Here is a 22,200-nt window from a genome sequence, read left to right on the forward strand (position 1 = left end):
TTATACAATATTTTCAATAATTTTGTGGCTCAAACAAAGTTTGTGTACAGAAATTAAATTAATTTATGTTTCATATACACCTTATACACACAGCCTGAAGGTAATTTTATACAATATTTTTAATAATTTGTGCCTTAGACAAAGTTTGTTTACATTGATCAAAAATCAAAGATTTCATTATCTCAGTCATGCCAAAATAACTGTGTGTTTCTGAATATTCCGTATTTCTGAATATTTGGACATGGAAAACTCAACCTGTATATATATATATATATATATATATATATATATATATATTATATGCGTGTATGTACTAGGGATGTGCAGGCTCTCATCCCTAGTATGTACATAAACTGCCACACCAGACTCTGCTACTTTATAGACACATGGATCATCCTTAAAATTGACATATACGTACAGTATGTTATCATTGATATAGAAGTCAAATTTTGTGCAGTTTAGTTCTACACATTATAAACTGTTTTATCATGTTGTAATTAAAGATGACGTAAATACAGCACCTGAGCAAACATCCAATAGTTCACCCACATCATTAGGTTATTATTCAAGATAATAAACAGTAACTATGTTCTAAACTTCAGGCACAGAGAATGAATCAGAAAGTTACAGTTTGACCTTTTTATACTTTCAGGTTTTAAAATACATATATCTTTCTATATCCCCCAAACATTGAAATTGTCACTTTGTAGTATGTAAACTCTCACGGAAAAGTGTTATTTCAAGTTATTGCTGCTTAACCATTAACTCCTCTCATGATTCATTTAAAATGAGGCTAAAGAAAGCAGTATTTAGGAGAATAGCATAAATGTTAAGTAAGGTGTGTTCTAATGGTGACAGTAAGTTTGGAATTTGTACAGTTTCACAATGCTCATTTTCAGGATCATCTGACATCTCAAATATTTTTTTTGGTAGCATTAAACTATACTATTTTTATAGCAGAGGCATGTGTTTTCAGATAGCGATTACAGTATTTCTGTATAGGCAAACAGAACAGCTTGGTGTTAGTAGCATAAAAATTGTAAGTAGTAAATAAAAAAGTAATCACACAGCCATATATATACGGAAGCCTCCTCTGAAGGAGCACCAGTTTTGTGCGCATAGTTCTACAAAACTACAAATAGGCACAGTGGGGCCAAATATTATGCATTATGGATACAAAATGAAGTTTATTTTTTTCAATAAGTGTATATACAGTCAGGTCCATAAATATTGGGACATTGACAGAATTTTCATATTTTGGGCTCTATTCACCACCACAATGGCTTTGAAATGAAACAAACAAGATGTGATTTTACTGCAGACTTTCAGATTTAATTTGAGAGTAATTACATCCAAATCAGGTGAACGGTGTAGGAATTACAACGGTTTCTATATGTGCCTCCCACTTTTTAAGGAGCCAAAAGTAATGGGACAAACTAAACAATCCTAAATCTAACTTTCACTTTTTAATACTTTGTTGCCAATCCTTTACGGGCAATTACAGCCTGAAGTCTGGAACGCATAGACATCATATAGGTTACTGGTTCGCACAAGTTCAATATTTTTATAAATATCAAGATATGGAATTCAAAAACAAAACTTTTTTGCATAAACAACCAACATTAGGGTCCATGGTGCACCCACAAATTTTGTGTAGAACACATCAAACAGGAATTTGGAAATATTACTATGCAAGAGGGCATAGACGTAGTTCCAAAAAAGACAAAAAAGTCTAGGGCGGGGCACTCTTGAGACAGAAAATAATATGACATAAAAGAGATGTAATTTTGGGAGATATTAAAACTTAACGTTTATTTTTACCTAAAATGAAACTCTCTTATACCATAAATTGCAATGCATGAAAGGTAATACTCGACCAAATTATTGCATATGAGGGTATATACGAGAGATAAAGAGAGAAATATATATATGATCAGGATCAATAAATAAACCTTGTGAATATAGCAGTCAATGGTTGCAAAGACACATAGTATATGATATGTGTATAGATGTATTCACTCACAGGTACATAGACCTATATGTGTATATTTATAATCACTGATAATACGTAGTAAAGGTATAATAATCACATAGACCTATACGTGTATATTTATAATCACTGATAATACGTATTAAAGAGGTAGCAGCCAGATGCATATAATTGGAACAAGGTAATAGGCGAAATATATGAGAAGGACCTCAAATCTCTAGTACATAATTGATACTAGACAGAAAGATTAAACACACCACCTCGAGATGTAGAATATATTTATAAGAGCTCAATACTTTTGGAGATGTACCGTCTGTTCAACCATATCTAGCAGAATCACAGTACATATGTAATGTAATAACTGAGCAACTGTACGGAAAAAACCATAAGCAGACACCTTTATTCCAGTTTAAAGGTGTTAAATACATATGAAATCATTTAGTGTTAATGAACAAATAAATCAGCATACAGGGATGAGTCTAAGTCACCTAAATGAGGAAATGAGGTTAAGTGAAATCAAATAATAACCCAATAGATAACTTGGCTGTTAGTGAATATATTGAATCTTAAATCTTCTTTCATGTGTAACAGGAAATTGCAATCCTGCCAAATAAATGTGAACAGGTACCAAATACCCAAGAGAAAGAATTAATAATAAGTGTGAAAAAAGTAAGGTCTGGAATAATTTTACATGAAATCACTTCTGCTGTCCCCCATCTAGATAGGATAGGGAATGAGAGAGTGACAATCATGCATAAACCAGATGAAACAACAGACAGCACTTCTACTGTCTGAGAAAGTAGCTGCATCTCTTCCCTGATACCAAATGGCATTGCAGGGAGAGTCAAGCGCTAAGGGACTCAGATGAGAGAGCGCTATAGGAGCAAAGAAAATACCTGGAAGAAGAATGTATTCCGTACAGCTGCTGTAGGGTGCGTGTGTGGTCCTGCTACTGTGAGCACTGTGAGAAGGATGCACGTTTCGCTGGGAAAGCTTGGACACCTGATCGCCGGATAGTGCTTCTGCCTGCTGATAGATAAAGAGCTAATGCCCAATCAGTAAGCACAGTTGGAGAGTGACTGTGAATACAGCCTATACGTACAGGCTGTGAGTTAACCAATCACTCTCTGCCCATGTGATCGGACACATGTTCTGACTGAAAAAATTAGCATATGTAAACACAGGAGTGAGTCATCGTTATCTTTACATGTAGCGATTCCTGTGCATATGCTACAAATAGAAGAATTGGTAGACTTGCATAAATAAATATATATGTATATATAAATAAATATAGCAACGACAAGAAGACTGGATAGGTATATAAATAAAATAATGAAAATAAATAATAAATAGACTAGAGGATAAACGAATGAGCTGGATGAGAGAATAACTGCAGCAGCAGCTAATTAAAACAAATTAGACAAAGGCTAATCATCACTGACTGATAGACTTGGAAGAGAATACAAAAATAGAGTGAACATGAATATAAACCATTTGAGGATGTAGAATAGATGTGCATATGCATATATACGCGCATGTGTACATACACATACAGATATGTACACCTGAAAATACGCATACATTGACACATGTCCATATGGAAAAATGAATAGTAATTAAAATAAGATAGGGAAGGTGAATAAGAACTAATTGTAAGGTAAAAGATTATTATATAAGAATATAGAGGTGAACAATGTCAGGCCTAACAAAGACCTAGTAAATTCAAAAAAATAATAAATCCCCCGGGGGTGTTGGTTACAGTCAAAGAAAAGAGGGACAGAATCTGGTGAATGTAGAAACAGTAAGGTGCAAGAATAAATACAATAAAATAAATATAAATAAAAAGAGTGAAAAGAAAAGAAATAAAAATAATAATAAAAATGGAACCTACTATAGAGGTGTGTGCAAAAATGTGAAAAATGAGATTAATAGAGGATTATGACTGTATGCATACAAAAATTAAGTAATAAACCAGCACATTGAAAATTACCTCCAAGGATATGTTCTAAAGATATCAGGGTCCTCTAAGGAAGACTGGCGCACACAAAACGCACCAAGGCTCCCCTTGGGACACTGGACCATAACCAATATATTTTGGACATATACTGGAGGACATTCTCTGACCAGGAGAATGGCACCCCCCATTGCTATCACATAAGTATAGCAGATGATTATAGATTATATGCTTTTATTAATAGTTTTTTTTTTTTGTTTGTTTGTTTCTTTGTTCTTTCAGTATCACACTATGGTGAGATTGTTCTTTGAGGCAATTGAACCTTTTTGGAAGAGCCAGTCCTCAGTGAGATTTATTTCTTGTATATCTCTCAAGCAAAACATACAGTACAGCATTTCTGTTGATCCTGTTATCCATTTGTTGCGGAGACAGATAGTTAGTCTGTAACTCTACTGTTTGTACGTGCTATGCTACCTTCTTGTTGTTCTCTACGGTATATTTGTTTCAGATATAAAGATTAACGAGACACAGAAGTCAGTTTTTTTGAGATGCACATTTATTAATTAATTTATGAAACATACTGTATGTGCACTTATTGTAAAAATAAACTTTATTTGTTTGGCGCACCCAGTGTCTTTTTGTAATTTTACATATTTGTTTTTTTTACTGGTTACTACTGTCTAGGCAAATCGATGTTCATAGTACTGTCGATACCTTTTCTCTTTTTCACGCAAACTTTGGGGCTGTTACCTTTACTAAACTGTGATTATTTGCCTACAATATCTATCAATATGAGAATCACATCTGGGGGTTATCTGGTTCTAGGTCTGTCACAGTTTGGATTGCCATTGGCCGAGACAGTGGGCTATCTTATTATTTAAATGTTTCTAATAGACTAACATGCTGGTCAGCACAGTGTGAGGGTCTGCACAATTTGGCCTGGAACAAATATCATGTGGACATACCCTTTTTGTCTCAGGAGGCTTCGATACTAGATGAACATATTCTGCACAAAAGACCATATGGGGGATGCACCGCAGCCCTGCAAAACATTGAAGAAGATTCAGGATAACTTCAAGCAGCAAGAACAGCAGGTGGGACTGAAAGTAGATGAGGAATTGCTTTAAATGTCATACTAACTGGTTCCAAAGCATATATTCCATTCCCTTCACATCTTGCTTTACTTTTCTAGAGACTCATACTGAGAACTTAGCTAATACACAACAACGGTAGTCATAAGACTGGCATTTAATCTCATGCTGCATAGAGAGTGCTTACACTTTCTTGCACTTATATATAGTAATGTTGTTTCTTTTTAATACTGGGGGACTACAAGGCAGTGCATGCCCTGCTAGAGAGCAAGCTGGGACTTACACTTCAAAATAGCTGAATCCGCAAATGTGCACTTCATAGCTGTGTTAATAAATGACCTTTCACAAATTACAAATAGAATCCAGTCAGAGGGAAAATAAAAGAAAGGAGAAGGGACACATGGAAGACATAAGGGAGAGGTGAAGAAACATTGTGGATCTGAAAGGACTAAAGAATTCAAAAGAGATGTAGGAACATGGGAGGCTTTAGGGAAAGATTAGGTACAGCATACACGAGGAAGAGGTGGTGGACACGCAGGGTGGATAGCCTTGCATCATTTAATGTTTTATATTATTATATTAAAGCATCTGAAAAGCATTTTCCCATAGATTTGGAAAGATAATTTGTCATACCTTGGGATTCAGATTTCAGCCTCTATTGGAAATGTCTTTTATAAGAATGTCACACCCTTGATTTTATGAATCTCATTAAGTTTACAAATATTTGGATCAATCACAAGGTCGCCTTGTTGGATCTATTATTGACTTTTATAATTATGTTGCTCCATAAATTAATGTACAGTATATTTTAATAACTATACTTTACATTGTTCCCAAATAAAATATGAGATATGGTAAGAACTTACCCTTGTTATCTCTATTTCTACGAAGTCCATAGGGTTCCACAGGATACCTTGGGTATAGGCGATGGCGGCAGACATCCAGGCACCACAGAGTTAAATTTTCAGCCTCCCAGGATGCACTGGGGTCCCTCTCCTATACCCCGCCCCCGAGCCTCAGGCCACTCAGTTTCGTAACAAGCCATAGGCCGGAGCAGGAGCAAAAAAGAGAGAGAAGACAGTCTGGAACACACAAGAATCACATTCTCACCCGAAGGAGACGGAGAAACCGGTGACCAGATCAAAGCCCATCTGCAGTACAGGTGCGACAGGGCGGGAGTCCTGTGGAACCCTATGGACTTCGTAGAAATAGAGATAACAAGGGTAAGTTCTTACCATATCTCATATTTTCTACTTCAGGGTCCATAGGGTATCCACAGGATACCTTGGGGATGTCCCAAAGCAGTATCCTTTAAGGGTGGGGACGCTCCTGTGCTGTAAGGAGAATCCGCCGCCGAAAGGAAGCATCCTGAGAGGCGAAGGTATCAAAAGCATAATACCTTACAAAAATATGGACAGATGACCACGTGGCTGCCAATCACCGCTGAGGCGCCACGTCGAGCTGCCCATGAAGGACCCACAGACCTAGTGGAAGAGCTTTAATAGAGGATGGAACAGGAAGACCTGTGAATCCATCCTGCCAAAGCTAGCGTAGTGGCAGGCCAACCCTTTTTATGGAAACCAGAAAGGACAAAACCGAGAGTCTGATTTCCTAAATGGACCGGTACGGTCAACTTAAATTCTTAGCGCCCGTACCACAGCCAAATAGGCCTCACCAGCAGACAGGACTGGGGAAGTAAAGGCAAGCACTGCCCTGTTCCTAGGAAAGATGAGAAAAAGGGAGGTCTACATGATAGAGCCTCCCATTCTGAGATCCTACTGGCCAAATTAAGAGCCAGAAGGAATACAGTCCTAGCCGTAAGCCATTTGAAATCCACTGAGCCCAGTGGAACAAATGGCGGTCCTCAGAGAGCCCTAAGGACCACAGCCAAATCCCAAGGAGACACAGGTGGAACAAAGGGATGCTGAATATAACGTACACCCTGCACAACGGTGCGGACATCAGGAAGAGTAGCAATCCTACACTGAAACCATACTAACAGGGCAGAAACCTGCACCTTCAGATAAGCAAGGCGAAGACCGTTATCTAAGCCCACCTGTAGGAAAGCCAACCTCTAAATATCCGGAATACCCGAGGAGCCTAGCCTCTAGGGCGACACAACTGAAAGAAAGTATACCATACCTAATGGTAAATTCTTGCAGATAAAAACTTCCGAGCTCTTAGCATGGACAGAGCCCCTGTTAACTATAGAGCTGGAAAAACTCCTAGACCTTAAGAGGGCAGTCTCCACCGCCACACCGTCAAGGACAGACAACCCAGGTCTGGGTATCAGCCAGGATCCTGAGACAACAGGTCCGGGCGTAGAGGCAACAGCTTCGGAGTGTTAACTGAAAGGCTCCGAAGATCTGAGTAATAGTGCCATCTGGACTATGCTGGAGCTATCAGCAGGAGCGTGCCTCCTTCTTGCTATTACTGGAGGAAGAAGGGATAACGGAGGGACGAGGTACACAACTTGGAAGGTCCACTGGACCTACCTACGTCTATCAGAAGAGTCTCATCTCTGAAAGGCTCCACTTGTTCACCAGAAGATTGAACACCTCCTGATAAAGAGGACATTTCCCTGAATGCAAGTCTTGACGGCTGAGAAAGCCTGCTTTCCATCTGAGGATTCCTGAATGAACACTGCCGATGACGGCAGGGATATAGCCTTCCACCCAAACCAGAATTCGGGACACCACTGTTAGTGTCGCCTGACTTCGGGAACCTCCTAGGTGGCTTACATAAGCCATCATGATGGCGTTGTCAGACTGTACCTGCACGGTATTTCCGTGGAGGACCTGTCCTGCATGCTGGAGAACCTTGAATACTGCTCAGAGTTCTCGGAAGGTTATGGGAAGCGCAAAAACTACTGGTGTCCACCTGCCCTGGAACAAGTGTGGACCCGTCACTGCTTCCCAGCCACGGATACTGGCGTCCGTCGTCAGAAGGACCCTGTCCGCAATCCCAAAGGGGGTGCCCCTTGTTTAGGTGAGCTCTCTGCAGCCACCAGGCCAGAGAGAGACAAACCTCCGGGAAAAGCCTATTGACTTTATCCTATGGGGCAACCCATCCCATCCGGAGAGGACCAAGTTCTTTAGAGGGTTAGAGTGAAGCTGGGTACTCTCCACCATGTTGAACAGCGACACCCTGGAACCCAGGAACCACATTGCCAAGTGAATAGACACTCGGCGACTCTGCAGGCAACTGCGTACCTTTGCCTGTAATGCAGAGATCTTTTCCTCAATCACAAAGATCCACAGATGTTGGGATATGGAGCATCCTCTGTGAAGAATCAAAGAGGACCATTTCCAGTTTATCAGTCAGCCCTTACGTAGCAACACAGATATTGTCCGTTGCATATGGCACTGAAGTATCTCTGGAGACAGTGGTAACAACAGGAGGTCACTCGGATAGGGTAACAAGCGGACCCCCTGCATCCGCAGGTGGGCTGCCATAACTACCATAACCCTGGTAAACCGTGAGGCGCGGAGGCCAGACCAAGGGGCAATGCCAGAAACTGGAAATGCTTATCGACCACTGCAAACCCGAGGAAAACACTGGTGTGCTAAGAAAAGAGGGATATTCAGGTAGTCACCCTGAATATATCCAACGACACCACAAAATTCCCAGGCTCCATTGAATGATGGAATGCAGGGTCCCCCTCCCGAACCGAGGAACCCTTAAGAATTTGTTGAAGGATTCGAGGTTGAGAATGTCCTGGTAAGACCCAATGGGTGTCTGTACCAGAAAGAGGATGGAATAATACCTCGTTCCCCTTTGGGGCAACGGAATAGGTACTATAACTCCTGCCTGTAGCATAGAGTGTAACACCCTCAAAAATTACAGGGCCTTGTCTTGAATTGACAGAAGACCTGTAATGAAAAACCGTCTGAGAGGCTTTTACCGGGAGGAGAGGACATACATTCAAGAAAATACTTCTCTTACCCCAGTGTCCGTGGAGGTCAGACACCAGCACTGGGCGAACTGGAGAAGCCGGCCTCCAACTCTGGGGGCTCCCGAGAGGAGGCCCGTCCCGTGAGGCTGAAGGCTTATAGTCCAACTTGGGAGTAGGACGTCTTGTACTCCAAGCCTGTTCTTATGGCTGAGCAGATTTCCTGGCTACTGACTGTCTTGGAAAGCTGTATTTTAGACTTACCCTGGCCTCACAGGGCCGAAAAGACAAAGCCCCAGACCCTGATGGGACTGTAGCCGATGGCAGACATGCAGACGTAGCTGCTGCCTGCAGGGCCACAATTGCGTCCAGACGAGGGCCAAACAGGACTTGTCCCGTAAAAGGCAAAGCATTCCAAATGGAATCTGTGTCTGCTTTCCAAGAGTGCAACCACAGGGAGCGGCAAGCCGCTACTGCTGCCGAGGAGATTCTGGAAAGGAGTAGGCTATATGTAAGACCGTCTCATTATGAACGTGGCAAAGTTTCTGAGAATTTGCCACTATCCACCTGCTCTGCTGGAGAGTCAGTGTGCAGAGATCCAGTTACCTACTCAGTATTCCATGGCTCTGGCCCCCCAGCACACGGCCATAGCCGCCCTGGAAGCCCCTCCAGCAAGGGAATATTGGATTTTAGATATATTTGCACCTTGCAATCTGGAACCTCCTTCAAAGAGGACCTGGAGGGCATGGGCAACGTAGCACTCCTCACTAGGCGTGTAACATGAGAATCTACCCGTAAAGGTAACTCCCATTCGGAAATGTAATTATCTGCAAAAGGGGTATGCAAAAGGTCAACCGTTTTTGAGGCTGGAACCGCTTACTCGGATTTTCCACGCCTCCTCTAAATGATCCACCTGACCAGATAGAGGAATTACAGTGGAAACACCCTTATCCTTAAAGAAGGCATATTTGGATTTAGCCACGGGGGATATGTAATAACCAAAGCCGCACGGACTGCCCGTAGAAGGCCAGGTATATAGACTTTAGACCCAGACTACGCCTCCTTTGCACTAAGGGGCTCGTGTCTGAAAAAGTCAATAATGTCACCGTCATCAGACGTCATATCTTTACCCGTCTGAGACCCGAAAGGCTGTTTAGAAGGCCGAAATGGTGACTCCCCCTGTAAAACGTCCATCAGGTGCTATACCATTTGGACAATAAATTCACCCACACAGGCTCCTGCGAGACCTGGGGGGGGCGAAAAACAGGATACACTGGGGTACCATCAACTGTCCAGGGACCCCTGCATGTGATGAGACCACCACAGGCTGCGATAACCCCTATGGTGAAACGCAGGGGGCATTGCCCACAAAGGCTGTAAGCATCTTAGCCAGCCGAGGGCGGTCCCCCTTTTTTTTTTTTTTTTTTGTGCAGGCACAGTGACAGACATGGGGCGTGATATATAATACAACATGCCCTCCATAAACCCTCAGCGTCTACATATGCCTTCGCTAACTGCACATGATATCAGTACATTATAGCTGGAAGAGGATATCCTCTTTCACTTTCCGACATGAGGAGTGTGAACGGAGCGTATGTGACCTCCCACACAGAAAAACCACGTTTACTGTGAGGTAATAAACACCCTGCAACACCGCACCGCAAGGGCTGTAGCAGAAGAACAGGGATAGGAAAAGGCTGACAGTCAGAAATGAAAGTACAGGCAACAGCGCTAGCATTTAAGTCACATACAATGCACAGATAACATCCTGCATTACAAGCACTGTGATCAACTACACAGACCAGAGCCTGGTAGGAAACAGTGCTGCATACACTGACCTTAATTGAAGGAGAGGTATGCGGGGGACCCGGGCCGCAATGGCATCTGTATCAGCTTCCAGCAGCGTTTGCCATCCCCAGCACATGTAGTGAGAAAATGGCCACCGAGGAGCAGAGAGGAGGCGGGCCCGGGGGAGGAGCGCTGACACAGCCCGCTCAGACCGCTGTGGAATGGCACTGTGCAGCGGGGGAGACGCCGGCTGTGAGACAGGGAAGGCGTTCTCCCCTGGCGTGCTATTAACCCCTGGGACGCCGCGCTGTACCGCACATGCTGCGGCCTGCTGTCCCTGGTGGTCTAGTGGAAGGCGCAGGATCAGTACCTGGCCCCACGCGCAGCCGGTCCCCAGGGAGCCCCCTGCCTGGGGACCAAACAGGACTGTGTTACCGGCGGGTGCCCACTGCGGGACCCCGCCGCTTACCTTGTTCCCCGTGCATCCGGCCACAGTCCAGGTAGCCGGGGATCACCGCTAGCTGTGACCCCAGCTACCTACCAGCATCCCCGGATCGGTAGCGGCGTTCTGGTACCGGCGGGGTGTAGGAGTGACAGCATGGACGTCAATACTGACTGTCCTATGCTGGAGCACTCTAGTTGTGCAGCCACAGCTGCGAAGAAATATTCAGGGGCCTTAAAGACCCCCCTCTGTACGGTGCGACTGGTCCGGCCAGGCACCTACGAAAACTGAGTGGCCTGAGGCTCGGGGTATAGGAGAGGGACCCCAGTGCATCCTGGGAGGCTGAAAATTTAACTCTGTGGTGCCTGGATGTCTGCCGCCATCGCCTATACCCAAGGTATCCTGTGGATACCCTATGGACCCTGAAGTAGAAATTATGGATAAACTTAAATAGACTCACATCTAGGGGTGCCATTTCTTTCTGGTATAAGTTATTGCACTCCAGAGTCTTGGACTAAATCTCCCACACAGGTTCAATGGCTCTCCTGTCAACAGTCGGAACATATCTATTTATCATCATATTGTATGTCTAAGTGATTGAACCATACCGAAATGCATATAAAGTTACTTCATAGACTTCATCTTACCCCTACTAAACTTCATTAAATGTGGTATATTACACTATGTAGACAAAAGTGATTGTACACTGACAGGAAATAGATCAACAAGATTTTATTGACATCAGTACTTTATAGGTCCAGAGTCTTGGACTAAGGCCCTCATTCAGAGCCGTACGCTCTGAGCAGAGCACACGCTCTGAATGAGGGCCGCCCTCCATGAAAATGGAGCGTCCTCCTGGATGCTCGTATAGCTGTGGGTCACCACCCACAGCCTATACGAGCGTGCATTGTGATGGTCGTGACCATCGCGACCATCGAAACTGCGAGCCGGAGCCTGCGGTTGAGGTTTTCAACTGCAAGCTCCGGAGTGATTTTGGCTCTATCAGAGCCAAAATCACTCCCACTGACATCACTAGTGATGTCAGTGGGCCGGCTTCTGACGGGAGGCGTTCCCGTGGGAACGCCCCCGTCAGGGAGGCACGCCCCCGGCACGCCCACCAAAGGGGGCGTGCTGTCAATCAACATCGACAGCACGCCCCCTTTGATCAGACACAACGAGCGAAGGACTTTCCTTCGCTCGTCGCGTCTGGCGCATGCGCATGACGGAGCTCCCTCCGTCGTGCCCATGCTCAGTGCATAATATCGACCCACTTGCGAGCGGACAGCCGCTCGCGAGTGGGTCTGAATCAGGCCCTAAATCTCCTACACAGGTTCAATGGCTATCCTGTCAACAGTCGAAACTTGTCTATTTATCAACATATTGTATGTCTAAAGGTGCGTACACAAGGAATGATATTGTGAACAATATGAATGATAACAATATCGTTCATACCGTTGAATGTGTATGCAAAACATCGTTAACGATGTCTTTCATGGCCCGAACATGCAGGCCAACTTGACAATATCGTCAGGCCCTGCATGTTCGGGGACCGTGGCCGGTGACGTCACTGAACGATATCGTTCAGTGTGTATGGTTAATGTCGGGAATGACATTGAGCCCGGCAGGTGAGGGGACAACACTGAACGATATCGCTCAAGCCGCATACAAACTAGACGATTTTTATGAACGAGTTGGATGATAATGATATATCTCATATCATTCAGTGTGTATGCAGTGAAAGACCAACGATGCACGCAGGTTGTTAACAATGTCTTTTGTCATCCATACATGCATGCCAATCTTACGATATCGTCAAGAATTGCCTGTTCAGAGATATGGCAGGATGACTTCACTGAAAGATATCTTTAAAGATATCTTTCAGTGTATACACCCAATATCGTTTGTCCTACACTACAGAAAGTTCATGGGAAATCTTAAACCAATATCGTTCATACTGCACATCGTCTAGTGTGTATGAGCGTTAAGTGATTGAACCATACCGAAATGCATATAAAGTTACTTCATAGACTTTATCTTACCCCTACTAAACTTCATTAAATGTGGTATATTACACTATGTAGACAAAAGTGATTGTACACTGACAGTAAAAAGATCAACAAGATTTTATTGACCTCAGTAGTTTGTAGGTCCACCACGTGCAGTGATTACTGCAGACACCCTTCTTGGCAAACTGTCCACAAGTTCATGGACAACAGCAGGTGGTATGTTTTGCCACTCCGCCTTAAGTACAGTCACCAACTGTGACACTGAAGGTGGTCAAGTCGGCCTAGAACGCACCCATCCCTGCAGTTCCTCCCAGAGGTTCTCAATGAGGTTAAGATCTGGACTCTGAGCTGGTCAGTCCATCCAGGTTATGGAAACATGACAGGTGGCATTGTCATCCTGATATAAACATTTGATGTTTCCATAGAACTGCATGTGAATAGGCCTCCCTATGAAGTGTTCTTGTTAAAACTGCCACATTAGTGGCCATTTGGAACTCGTGTGCAATGGTATGAATTTAGTTTGCGCAGGGGTGTCCAATCACTTTGGTCTACATAGTGTAATGTTTGAAGTTGTGGTGGCATATTTGTGATTAGGAGAGAAATATTACACGTGTATTCTTTGACTGCCTAGTTATCCAGCCACTATGGCAGGAGGTCTTTAACCTCTTTAATCTCTATATTTTCAATTTATCAATAGTTCCTGAAACTGGTTTGGCCCTACTACATTTATTCCCCCTTATGTTCCAAAAGATCACTGTTATATTTTGGGTCACATTATGATAGCTGTTAAGGCGGCCATAGCACAATAATGCAAATAGCCTGCCTCTCCCATCATTTCTAAAACTATGACCAAGATACAATATAATTTTGAGATGGAAAACCTAGAGATGCCCTACTCTACTTTGGCCACATCACATTTTTACGAATAGTCTTTATGGCACGATCACATAATGGAGGCGGAGGGCACTCCTGAGTCCAAATCTAGGATAGGCCATTATTTTTTGTAGTTTGTTTTATGCACCCTACATGTTTTAGTGAATCTGATAATTGGTGTATAAATGTTTTAGGTATTTTTGTCCACTAATTAAACTGGATAGTATTGCCTTAACCACTTTTTTTTTTTTTTTATGGGGGGGAGAATAAATAACACTTGTAAAGTGTCGGGGTTTTTTTTTAATTTAATTACATTTCTAATGCATTTTTAAAAATGTATTTAAAGATCCTCCGGGACAATAGATCTCCCTGCATCTTCCCCATCCCTTAGTGGTAATAGATCCCCAGTGGCAGAGCGCTCCCACCCACCAGTGTCCGTAAATAACTGACCATCAGTCCCCCTCGTTAGTAGAAGGGTGAATTGTGGGCAGTCTGACTGGGGTGACAGAAGGTTACCATTAAATGGTGATGAAATGTAACTTGTGGTGACCTTCAGTACATCTGTGTTGTGCAATGTCTATCACATCTGCAACTCATATTGGTCCGCTTTTAAGTATGGTTTTACAGTAGTCTATGGGCAGTAATGACAGCAAGAATAGAGTACAGTAGGTTCTCCAATACTATTCCATTCTTCAAATGCAGCAAATATTTCCTGCTTTGGTTTCATCTAGCAGCGTATCCCTACATCCGCCTACACTTTCTCAATGCATTTTTTCATTCTTATACTCTGTAACATCACATTTACTTTCCAAATTGTTTGGTTTCTTGACAGTCATTTTCATGTTTGTCATTAGCTCCCATAATGACATGCCCCTTTATTCTTTGTTCTTCCAATTTCTGTCAGTTTAATGAAAAAGATGGCTTAGGGCGCTGGCCACATCCACTGTATTTCCAGCTCTGTGATTAAAGTGTAACGTATCTGATAGTGAGAAATGCTTTCTGCGGGTGTGCAGACACTGGCCCATGACAGATTTCATTATCACCCTGAAAAAATAAAATCCTACTATGATATGCTCATTTGTCAGAGTGCTCTACTCAAAAACTTTAAAAAAGCAGCACCTGCCAAAACAAGGAAAGCGGCAACATAACATTTGCATAATGTACTGCTGATTTACTCTAAAAAAATCCCTGCATTTTCTTTTAACAGTATGTCAACATGTACATGTTAAAAAATCTATGATCTGGAAAAAAAAAGAGCTATAAACAGGAAAGGTTTGCAAAAAATATGTAAACGGACGCAAGTTTTTTTTAATTATTATTTGTGATTTACGGAAGTATAGGACATTTCTCAAAAAGAAAAATATGCATACTAGCAACTATATTTAAATATGCAAAATAAATGCACACAAAAACAATAGCTACTATATGGAATTTTAAATATTATGTAGATATTGCAGACTTGATTAATCAACTCCACAGTGGTCACCTGCCACTTCTGCCCTGAGAGATTCCCCTTCCTCCTCCTCCTCCTCCTCCCAAGTGAGCAGCTTATTATATGTAATGAGAATAAAGCTAGATCTTGTAGCATGCAGGCACTTGACTTTAAAATAGCAATAAAAATAATGTTCTTTATGTGTCAGATAAATCACAGTTATACCCGATACTCATTAATCAAGGTTAAAATAACAGCAAAATAGAAAATGAAGATTTTTTTTGCACTGGGAAAGTAATCTGAATATATCATAAATGTAATTTTGCCTTAATATACAATTGCATCACTAACATTAAAAATTAAGCTGCCATCACTAAGTATTTTTTTTTTGTCAACTACTGCATTTTTCTAAGTTTATGCATAATGAACATAATTGCAGAGAAACGGAAAATGAGGAGTCGAGGATGTTGAAAAGATCATGATTGCTTTGAATAAATTTACAGTGAATAGCACCTGAAATGATGTATGTTGATATATGTGCTCTTCTCAGGGAGGACGATAAAGAAGCTACTTAATACTGTGAAAGCATGTTTGCCCTTATGTTTTTCTGCAGTGTAGAGGACAAAATGGATGGCTTCAAGAAAGAGTCACATACTGTGACTCTGAGTCAGAAATGAGTTTCCTGACTATATACAGTATTATAGATAAGGATATTTAGTTTTCCATGCTTACTTAAAAAGAAAACACTGTATCTTTTATAGATAGTAACCTGCTCTGCACTTATCTTCTGTAAACCAATTTTTCACCAAGCAAAAACAGACTGCACTGTATCCGAGAGGCCAAAATAATACTTGAACTGTGCCCTGTGCAGCAAATGAATTGCGATTACGCTCACACAGAGGATTCACTTGCAAAGGGAGTGACTGGTATTCAGTATTTGGGAGAGGTAACGAGGGGGAGGGGTGGTTAGAAAAATGTAGGTGTGTCGGGACCACTTAAACACTGTTTTCTGGGCATCCATAGTTTAGCCATTGAGTCCTTGATCACAGCAGGAGAGCCCTCTGTGTGTTTAGAGACCTGTTATGTCTGCGACAACTTATGCTTGTTCAGAATGATGATGGTCACCTGATCTGCGTTCAATGTGTCCGGTTTTGTGCATGAGCAGCAGATCTGAGATGCTTTCAGGAGGCGTCACTAAGCACTGGACAGCGAGTGAGTCATTAGCGTATTTTTGCAATTGTGATCCACAAGAGATCACAGCTGTTATGGAATTTGCATCCACATCTGATTCACACCCTGGGTTTCTATGCTGTAACATGTGTTGTAGACAGTCAGCAATTAAAGATACAACATTAAAAATAACACAATAAATAGTGCCCGCACATTTTTATTACTTTTTTTTTTCCAAGTATGGCATAGGAATCACTAGACTGCAGCATTTGGATGTAGTTTACTAAAAACAGTGTGACGACCAATTGGTTCCTCCACATGCATAGTACAAAAATTGATTCATGAAGATTAGAGAATAATGAAGAATATGATTTGGGATGGCTTTTCAGGGCCAGTGTAAGGTTTCTTGGCACCCTAGGCATTTCTTCAGCCGTGCCCAGAGTAGTAGTCCCACCTACGCAGTGCCCCTTATATAGTGCCCCCAGTACTAACCCCCCCAGTGCAGTGCCCCCAGTAGTGGTCCCCCCCCAGTAGTAATGCCCACCTTTGCAATGCCCCCAGTAGTGGTCCCACCAGTGCAGTGCCCCCACTAGTAGTCCCCCCCAGTAGTGCCCCAGTAGCCTCCCCCCAGTAGTAGTCGTGCCCCCAGTAGTAGCCTCCCCCCAGAGTGCCCCCAGTAGTGATGCCCCCCCCTCCCCAGCAGTAATACCAGACACACACGGAAGAAAAAAACAAAAAACTCCACTTACCTTAATCCCCGCTCCGGCGTCTGGTCCTCTGTCCCACGGGCCAGGGCGGCTCTGCATGGCGGGACAGACGTCATGACATCTCTTCCATCACTCACTGCGGGAGCCGGAAAATAGAGCTTATGAGTGAGCTCCAGCCCAGCTCCGGCAGTGGGCGCAGCAGCCGATGAGAGTCTGTCTGACGGCTGACGGTGGCTGTGTGTTTGTTCCTAGTAGTGTAGTGCGGACGGCACTTATGTGTGGTCCACACTACCGCCCTGCAGTGGCTGGAGCTCTTAGGCAGCTGCCTAAGTTTGCCTAGTGGTAGTGCCGGCCCTGTGGCTTTGATATCTATATGTGTGTCGCTGTCAGCCATGAAATGTTTTCAATATTCTGAAATATATAAGGCTATACACCGTTAATAAGCGATATACGTGTGACCACACACGTACACATGCTGTGAGATTATAAATCTTCTCCCTGCAAACGCTGCTTCTGTCTAAGGGCCTCATTCAGAGGCGGTCGGAGGATGCAAGCAGTCGCTCAGAAACTGGGCGGCCGCTTGCATCCTGACCGCCCGCCTCTGTTTCGGTCGTTAGGCTGTGGGTTAACACCCACAGCTCTAACGACCGCTAGGGTGATGGTCGCGATGGTCATTGACCATCTGAAATCCAATATTGGTTTGAAAAAAGTCAAACTCTGTATGATGACAGCGTGTTGTGATGTTCTGCTATATGGCTTGGTGCATTAAAAAAACGTTTTGGTTATATACTGGCAGTAAGTCAGCTCATACACTGAATAGTCAGCTTGGCCATTTTTTTAGCATTACAACTTTTGTTATGGAATGGCAAAGGGAAGTTTCTCTTCTGGCCCCAGCACCCCAGGGTTCTCCTAACAGCATTGCAGGCCCTGGGCAAAAGTACTGCAATGGAGCCCTTACTCATTCATTAACAGGAATACAAATGTAAATCGTCAATACAATTAAACCTTTAGATTTATTGATACTTTCAATTAAATAAAGGTTTAAACATAATAAACACTTTATAAGCTTTGCAAAACAACCATTTTAACATATAAATGATAACTACAGTCCACACATATACACATACATACAGTCACACACAAGCATACGTAGTCATATACTTATACACATACATAGTCATATAGATGCATACGTACATAGTTACACACCTACAGTATACACATACATATATTGTATACAGAAACTCACATATATATACAGTAAATATACATAGTCACACACATATATACATTCATAAACCTATACACATATATAGTGTCACATATATATTGGCACAAACCCATACTGTACATAATCATACACACACATGCATACATATAGAGTATGCCCCCACCCTGAATCTCTTACCCTATAGGCTGGTTGCTGGATAGTCTTTATCACTCTGGTAACTGGGTCTGCAGCAGCTCCTCCTACTCTCTCTCCCATGCTACTGCTGGTACAGTGCCGTGTAGCCCTGCATCCTGCTCAGACTCCAGCTCCCCCTTCTCTTCTCCAGGTAACAGAGATGTTCCTGTCCTGCACTGCAGCTGTGATTAAAGTATGGAGCGCCAACCTGTGTCCACCCCTTAATCTAGTTCTGTGGCTGCAAACTGGTAGTTCTGTGGCTGCTTTCTGGCTACTCTGATTGTGTGTAATTCACAACCTGATAAGCCTAGGGGCATCTCTCTGCCTGCCTCTCAGCTACCTGCCCTATGGCCCTGATACAGCAGTGCACATAAGTGGTCGGTAATCTGCGCAGGTGCCGGACTTATACTGCGCATGTGCAGTACAGGTCCTGCGTAATTATATGCAGAGCGGCAGAAGGCTGTCAGTGATTGAAAATTTGCTGGTTTGTGGGCAGGAAGGGGGCGGCGACAGTCTACATTTCCTAAAACGGAGGCATATCGCCGCCATTGGGGAGGAAATAAGAGTCCAGGATCTCTGGCCCTATGCGCTCGCAAGCGGGTCGATGGTGGCCCAGTGCCCATGCGCACGACAGAGCAGGCTCCGTCGAGCGCATGCGCGAGACCCGGATAGCGACGGGCAAACCGTCGCTCCGGGTCTCGTACCAAAGGGGGCGTGCTGTCAATGTTGAGTGACAGCACGCCCCCTTTGGTGGGCGGGCCGGGGGTGTGGCTGCCCAGAGGCGTTCCCATGGGAACGCCTACCATCTGGGGCCGGCCCCATTGACATCACAAGTGATGTCAGTGGGAGTGCTTTCGGCTACCACAAGGGTCTCGTCGCAAGCCCGATGGTCTTGACCATCTTCCTGGCCGCTCGCTATAGCTGTGGGTGGTCACCCACAGCTATGCGAGCGGCCAGGAGGCCGCTCGCTCTAAAAAAACAGAAGGCCGGCCCTGATTCAGAGCGAGTGCTCTGTCAGAGCGTCCGGCTCTGAATCGGGCCCTCTGTCGGCTGACAGAGATTTCCTGACCTTTGTTGTATCTGTGGCAGCTGGATTGCGTGACCCCCATGGGTCACTCAGCCGGCCGATGTGATCGCAGATTATCTGATGCTGCGTCCTTGGATATGTAATGCACGCAGGAGGTGTGACGCCTCCTGCTGAATTACCATATTACAGCTATCACAGCTGCTAACATGTTAGCAGCAGTGATTGCTCCTGCGTCCCCTGCTGAATCACCCCCTATGTACGGAGCGAGCGGCCGCGCACTCCAGGTAGATGCCCACCTGCTCAGACCGACCCTGCTCAAAGATCCCTAGAATTGTTGGGCCCTGGGTAGCTGCCCTGTGTGCTCATGTGTTAAGATGACCCTGAGCATCATGCCTCTGTCAACGCTCTTAAATAGTTGTACTAATTTTTGCACAAGAAAGGTAAACATATGATGACAATGTTACAAATCAGGGACAGACTGGACAGTAGAACAGGCCCGACATCCCTTTATGCACACATGGAAAAGGGGCATGACCACACCTCACTGGGAGTGGGCCTCACAGCATGCCCCCCTTCTCTCTGCACTCCAGGTGGCACTGTTAGGCTTGGCTTACAGGTCGGGCCATCAGCCCTTATGGACTTTGCCAGGAGGTTGGTCTGGCCCTGCTGCTAATTGTGGGTCTTCTTCCAGTAGTTGTGTTAATTTGCTTCTCTTCACTTGCATCAAGGCCTCTACACAATATATTTAATTCCCTGTTACAATGATCCTTAAAAAACCTTAAATTTTTGGCCTGATGCTACATTTGGAGCAAAGCAAAAAAAAAAAAGTAAGTAACTTTGCACTTGGACAAACCATGTTGCAATGCAAGGGGTGCAAAATACATGTAATGTTTTTTGGATGTAGGGTAAATACTGGCTGCTTTTACATGTAGCCCTTAAATGCAGGGAAGCTTTAACCAGCAACTTACAAATGAAACTGCAGACACATCTAAAATACAATAACTAAGGGCCTGATTCAGAGCCGCTCGTAAGCGGCCGCTCGTTCGCTCCGAGTGATGTTCGCACAACTGCGCATGCGTATGGGTTGCAATACGCATGCGCGAACCAGTCATTGCGGTCAGAAATTGTGTGCTCGCAAAATATCGAATGCCTGCTAATTTGAGTGACAGAATGAGGCGTTTGTGAGTGGTAACAGGGGAAGGTGCTTGAAAACGGGGAGTGGAGATCCGAACGCAGGCGTGCCAAAACGGGTGTTTTAAGGGTGTGCATAATTAACAAAGCAGTGTCATCGACCACGTCACTTGGTTGTTTCTTAGCCTGAACTGTTCGCATGATTGTGGTAGGAAAATCCAACCACAAGCACTGCGAGCAGTTCAGAAGCCTTTCGATGTACTCGATTAATCAAATAAGTAGCGGAGATGACGTAGGATGCGAGCGACCAGGGGGCGTCTTTCCAAAATAGCGAGCACATGTTTCGTTCGCTCGCTCAGACATAGAGGCGTCAACAGACCGCAAAGAGCGAGCGCTCAATTTAAACAGCCGGCCCCTTTTTCTGAACGAGCGAGCGCAAATAGCGTCCGGCTCTGAATCAGGCCCTAAATACAGAGAAATTCTTGCAACAAATGCATTTTGGGATACATATTATAAACTATGGTATTATGCATAAGGTTCAAGAAAGCAATTTATGGACGATACACTAGTCCAAGCTACGGCCCGGGCGCCAAAAGGAACCTTCCACCTGCTATAATGTGCCTCCGTGTTCTAGTTCTATGTGAAACTGTGATAAGTGCTCTGCTGATCTTGGGTCAGACGAAAGCTATTTACTACATTTTATGCCATCTCAACATCTAATATAAACTATTAGGATTTTACACAAGACTTTTATACCTTTAGCATAGTCAAAAGATAATGGAGGTTCTTACGCTTTCATTAGTATGCAATTTTGGTTGCATTTCATGCTTAAGGACTCTAATACTAATAGAGACGAAATGGAGGATTAAATGGACATGCAAGTGTAAGACACGAACAGTAAGGACATTTGCATACAAATATGCCAGGTCACAACCAATATGCATATGTGCCCATCAGGAGGCCATTCTCTTATGAGAACCCCTTGTGTAAAACATGCATTGGTGATAATGATGACAAGCGTCAGCCAATTCTGATTGGCTGAGGATGCTGATGACAAATGTATAGCCACTGCTGATTGGCTGAGACTGTCTTGGTCTCACACTTATATAACGTGGCTGCTGTGGTCTATTTGTATTATTTACTGTAACTGATATTTGCATTTGGTACACATCAGGAATGCAGAATACCATTTCTTATTTTAAAGGAAAAGACAATGGGTGGTAGTCTTTAAACTTAATTAGTATTTCATTTGAGTCTGAATGTAATTGTATTTACATTTTGCAAGGTAATTG

The sequence above is a fragment of the Taudactylus pleione genome, unplaced genomic scaffold (genome assembly GCF_031769625.1).
Source record: "Taudactylus pleione unplaced genomic scaffold, aTauple2 ptg000183l, whole genome shotgun sequence".
Classification (NCBI taxonomy): Eukaryota; Metazoa; Chordata; class Amphibia; order Anura; family Myobatrachidae; genus Taudactylus; species Taudactylus pleione.